The 5,688-nt window shown below is 41.9% G+C and overlaps 1 non-coding gene across 1 annotated transcript; it reads left to right on the forward strand.

Moving 5' to 3' along the window:
* The first annotated feature begins 5,245 nt into the window (after nt 1-5,245).
* Nucleotides 5,246-5,353, forward strand: LOC130984836 (small nucleolar RNA R71). The gene has a single exon (XR_009088743.1). It is a non-coding gene; the product is annotated as a small nucleolar RNA R71 (small nucleolar RNA).
* The last annotated feature ends 335 nt before the right edge of the window (nt 5,354-5,688 follow it).

A 5,688-nucleotide genomic window follows, 5' to 3' on the forward strand; every position in this document is an offset into this window, starting at 1 on the left:
AAGATGAAAATACAATAGTAAAAGGTCCTACTTATAGGGAACTAGTAGCTTAAGAATTACAAAGATGAGTAAATGACATAAAAATCCACTTCCGGGCCCACTTGGTGTGTGCTTGGGCTGAGCAGTGAAGCATTTTCGTGTAGAGACTCTTCTTGGAGTTAAACGCCAGCTTTTGTGCCAGTTTGGGCGTTTAACTCCCACTTTGGTGCCAGTTCCGGCGTTTAACGCTGGGAAATCTGAAGGTGACTTTGAACGCCGGTTTGGGCCATGAAATCTTGGGCAAAGTATGGACTATCATATATTGATGGAAAGCCCAGGATGTCTACTTTCCAACGCCGTTGAGAGCGCGCCAATTGGGCTTCTGTAGCTCCAGAAAATCCACTTCGAGTGCAGGGAGGTCAGAATCCAACAGCATCTGCAGTCCTTTTCAGTCTCTGAATCAGATTTTTGCTCAGGTCCCTCAATTTCAGCCAGAAAATACCTGAAATCATAGAAAAACACACAAACTCATAGTAAAGTCCAGAAAAGTGAATTTTAACTAAAAACTAATAAAAATATACTAAAAACTAACTAGATCATACTAAAAACATACTAAAAACAATGCCAAAAAGCGTATAAATTATCCGCTCATCACAACACCAAACTTAAATTGTTGCTTGTCCTCAAGCAACTAAAAATCAAATAAGATAAAAAGAAGAGAATATGCAATGAATTCCAAAAACATCTATGAAGATCAGTATTAATTAGATGAGCGGGGCTTTTAGCTTTTTGCCTCTGAATAGTTTTGGCATCTCACTCTATCCTTTGAAATTCAGAATGATTGGCTTCTTTATGAACTCAGAATCCAAATAGTGTCATTGATTCTCCTAGTTAAGTATGATGATTCTTGAACACAGCTACTTATTGAGTCTTGGCCGTGGCCCAAAGCACTCTGTCTTCCAGTATTACCACCGGATACATACATGCCACAGACACATAATTGGGTGAACCTTTTCAGATTGTGACTCAGCTTTGCTAGAGTCCCCAATTAGAGGTGTCCAGGGTTCTTAAGCACACTCTTTTTGCCTTGGATCACAACTTTATTTCTTTTTTTTTCTTTCTTTTTCTTTTTCTTTCTCTTTTTTTTCGCTTTTTCTTCTCCTTTTTTTTTGTATTCACTGCTTTTTCTTGCTTCAAGAATCATTTTTATGATTTTTCAGATCCTCATTAACATGTCTCCTCTTTCATCATTCTTTCAAGAGCCAACATTCATGAACCACAAATTCAAAAGATATATGCACTGTTCAAGCATACATTCAGAAAACAAAAAGTATTGCCACCACATCAAAATAATTAAACTGTTATAAAATTCAAAATTCATGCAATTCTTTTTCTTTTTCAATTAAGAACATTTTTTTTAAGAGAGGTGATGGATTCATAGGACATTCATAACTTTAAGGCATAGACACTAAGACACTAATGATCATAAGACACAAACATAGACAAACATAAGCATGAAAATTTTGAAAAACAGGAAAATAAAGAACAAGGAGATTAAAGAACGGGTCCACCTTAGTGATGGCGGCTTGTTCTTCCTCTTGAAGGTCTTATGGAGTGCTTTAGCTCCTCAATGTCTCTTCCTTGTCTTTGTTGCTCCTCTCTCATGATTCTTTGATCTTCTCTAATTTCATGGAGGAGGATGGAATGTTCTTGGTGCTCCACCCTTAGTTGTCCCATGTTGGAACTCAATTCTCCTAGGGAGGTGTTAATTTGCCCCCAATAGTCTTGTGGAGGAAAGTGCATCCCTTGAGGTATCTCAGGGATCTCATGATGAGAGGGGTCTCTTGTTTGCTCCATCCTTTTCTTAGTGATGGGCTTGTCATCATCAATGAGGATGTCTCCTTCTATGTCAACTCCTACTGAATAACAGAGGTGACAAATGAGATGAGGAAAGGCTAACCTTGCCAAGGTAGAGGACTTGTCCGCCACCTTATAGAGTTCTTGGGCTATAACCTCATGAACTTCTACTTCTTCTCCAATCATGATGCTATGAATCATGATGGCCCGGTCTAGAGTAACTTCGGACCGGTTGCTAGTGGGAATGATTGAGCGTTGGATAAACTCCAACCATCCTCTAGCCACGGGCTTGAGGTCATGCCTTCTTAGTTGAACCGGCTTTCCTCTTGAATCTCTCTTCCATTGGGCGCCCTCTTCACAAATGTCAGTGAGGACTTGGTCCAACCTTTGATCAAAGTTGACCCTTCTTGTGTAAGGATGTTCATCTCCTTGCATCATGGGCAAGTTGAATGCCAACCTCACATTTTCCGGACTAAAATCTAAGTATTTCCCCCGAACCATTGTAAGCCAATTCTTTGGGTTCGGGTTCACACTTTGATCATGGCTCTTGGTGATCCATGCATTGGCATAGAACTCTTGAACCATTAAGATTTCGACTTGTTGAATGGGGTTGGTGAGAACTTCCCAACCACTTCTTCGAATCTCATGTCGGATCTCCGGATATTCACTCTTTTTGAGTTTGAAAGGGACCTCGGAGATCACCTTCTTCAAGGCCACAACTTCATAGAAGTGGTCTTGATGCACCCTTGAGATGAATCTCTCCATCTCCCATGACTCGGAGGTGGAAGCTTTTGCCTTCCCTTTCCTCTTTCTAGAGGTTTCTCCGGCCTTGGATGCCATAAATGGTTATGGAAAAACAAAAAGCAACGCTTTTACCACACCAAACTTAAAAGGTTTGCTCGTTCTCGAGCAAAAGAAGAAAGAATAGAGGAGAAGAAGAAGAAAATGGAGGAGATGGAGGAGGTTGTGTGGTTCGGCCAAAAGGGGGAAGAAGTAGTATTTAGGGTGTGTGAAAATGAAGGAGTGAAGATGGGTTTATATAGGGGTGAAGGGAGGGGTAGGGTTCGGCCATTATGGGTGGGTTTGGGAGGGAAAGTGGTTTGAATTTGAATGGTGAGGTAGGTGGGGTTTTATGAAGGATGGATGTGAGTGGTGAAGAGAAAGATGAGATTTGATAGGTGAAGGGTTTTTGGGGAAGAGTGGTTGAGGTGATTTGTGAATGGGTGAAGAAGAGAGAGGGTGGTGGGGTTGGTGGGGATCCTGTGGGGTCCACAGATCCTGAGGTGTCAAGGAAAAGTCATCCCTGCACCAAATGGCATGCAAAAATGCGTTTTGAGCCAATTCTGGCGTTAAACGCCGGGCTGGTGCCCATTTCTGGCGTTTAACGCCAGGTTCTTGCCCTTTCCTGGCGTTTAACGCCAGTCTGGTGCCCCTTTCTGGCGTTAAACGCCCAGAATGGTGCCAGACTGGGCGTTAAACGCCCAACTGCTACTCTTACTGGCGTTTAAATGCCAGCAAGGCCTTCCTCCAGGGTGTGCTATTTTTCTTCCTGTTTTTCATTCTGTTTTTGCTTTTTCAATTGATTTTGTGACTTCTCATGATCATCAACCTACAGAAAACATAAAATAACAAAAGAAAATAGATAAAATATGACATTGGGTTGCCTCCCAACAAGCACTTCTTTAATGTCAGTAGCTTGACAGAGGGCTCTCATGGAGCCTCACAAATGCTCAGAGCAATGTTGGAACCTCCCAACACCAAACTTAGAGTTTGAATGTGGGGGTTCAACACCAAACTTAGAGTTTGGTTGTGGCCTCCCAACACCAAACTTAGAGTTTGACTGTGGGGGCTCTGTTTGACTCTGATTTGAGAGAAGCTCTTCATGCTTCCTCTCCATGGTGACAGAGGGATATCCTTGAGCCTTAAACACAAAGGATTCTTCATTCACTTGAATGATCAGTTCACCTCCATCAACATCAATCACAGTCTTTGCTGTGGCTAGGAAGGGTCTGCCAAGGATGATAGATTCATCCATGCACTTCTCAGTCTCTAGGACTATGAAATCAGTAGGGATGTAATGGTCTTCAACTTTTACCAGAACATTCTCTACAAGTCCATAGGCTTGTTTCTTTGAATTGTCTGCCATCTTTAGTGAGATTCTTGCAGCTTGTACCTCAAAGATCCCTAGCTTCTCCATTACAGAGAGAGGCATGAGGTTTACACTTGACCCTAGGTCACACAGAGCCTTCTTGAAGGTCATGGTGCCTATGGTACAAGGTATTGAAAACTTCCCAGGATCTTGTCTCTTTTGAGGTAATTTCTGCCTAGACAAGTCATCCAGTTCTTTGGTGAGCAAAGGAGGTTCATTCTCCCAAGTCTCATTACCAAATAACTTGTCATTTAGCTTCATGATTGCTCCAAGGTATTTAGAAACTTGCTCTTCACTGACATATTCATCCTCTTCAGAGGAAGAATACTCATTAGAGCTCATGAATGGCAGAAGTAAGTCTAATGGAATCTCTATGGTCTTATTTTGAGCCTTAGATTCCCATGGTCCCTCATTGGGGAACTCAGTGGAGGCCAGTGGACGTCCATTGAGGTCTTCCTCAGTGGCGTTCACTGCCTCTCCTTCCTCTCCAAATTCGGCCATGTTGATGGCCTTGCACTCTCCTTTTGGATTTTCTTCTGTATTGCTTAGGAGAGTACTAGGAGGGAGTTCAGTAACTTTCTTGCTCAGCTGACCCACTTGTGCCTCCAAATTCCTAATGGAGGACCTTGTTTCAGTCATGAAACTTTGAGTGGTTTTGATTAGATCAGAGACCATGGTTGCTAAGTCAGAGTGGTTCTGCTTAGAATTCTCTGTCTGTTGCTGAGAAGATGATGGAAAAGGCTTGCCATTGCTAAACCTGTTTCTTCCACCATTATTATTGTTGAAACCTTGTTGAGGTCTCTGTTGATCCTTCCATGAGAAATTTGGATGATTTCTCCATGAAGAATTATAGGTGTTTCCATAGGGTTCTCCCATGTAATTCACCTCTTCCATTGAAGGGTTCTCAGGATCATAAGCTTCTTCTTCAGATGAAGCATCCTTAGTACTGCTTGGTGCATTTTGCATTCCAGACAGACTTTGAGAAATCAAATTGACTTGTTGAGTCAATATCTTGTTCTGAGCCAGAATGGCATTCAGAGTATCAATCTCAAGAACTCCTTTCTTCTGATTTGTCCCATTGTTCACAGGATTCCTTTCAGAAGTGTACATGAATTGGTTATTTGCAACCATTTCAATTAGTTCTTGAGCTTCTGTAGGCGTCTTCTTCAGATGAAGAGATCCTCCAGCAGAGCTATCCAAAGACATCTTGGATAGTTCAGAGAGACCATCATAGAAAATACCTATGATGCTCCATTTAGAAAGCATGTCAGAAGGACATTTTCTGATCAATTGTTTGTATCTTTCCCAAGCTTCATAGAGGGATTCTCCATCCTTCTGTCTGAAGGTTTGGACTTCCACTCTAAGCTTACTCAATTTTTGAGGTGGAAAGAACTTTGCCAAGAAGGCATTGACTAGCTTTTCCCATGAGTCCAGGCTTTCTTTAGGTTGTGAGTCCAACCATGTCCTAGCTCTGTCTCTTACAGCAAAAGGGAATAGCATAAGTCTGTAGACCTCAGGGTCAACCCATTAGTCTTGACAGTGTCACAGATTTGCAAGAATTCAGCTAAGAACTGATGAGGATCTTCCAATGGAAGTCCATGGAACTTGCAATTCTGTTGCATTAGAGAAACTAATTGAGGCTTAAGCTCAAAGTTGTTTGCTCCAATGGCAGGGATAGAGATGCTTCTCCCATAGAAGTCGGG

This window comes from Arachis stenosperma, chromosome 5, assembly GCF_014773155.1.
Source record: "Arachis stenosperma cultivar V10309 chromosome 5, arast.V10309.gnm1.PFL2, whole genome shotgun sequence".
NCBI lineage: Eukaryota > Viridiplantae > Streptophyta > Magnoliopsida > Fabales > Fabaceae > Arachis > Arachis stenosperma.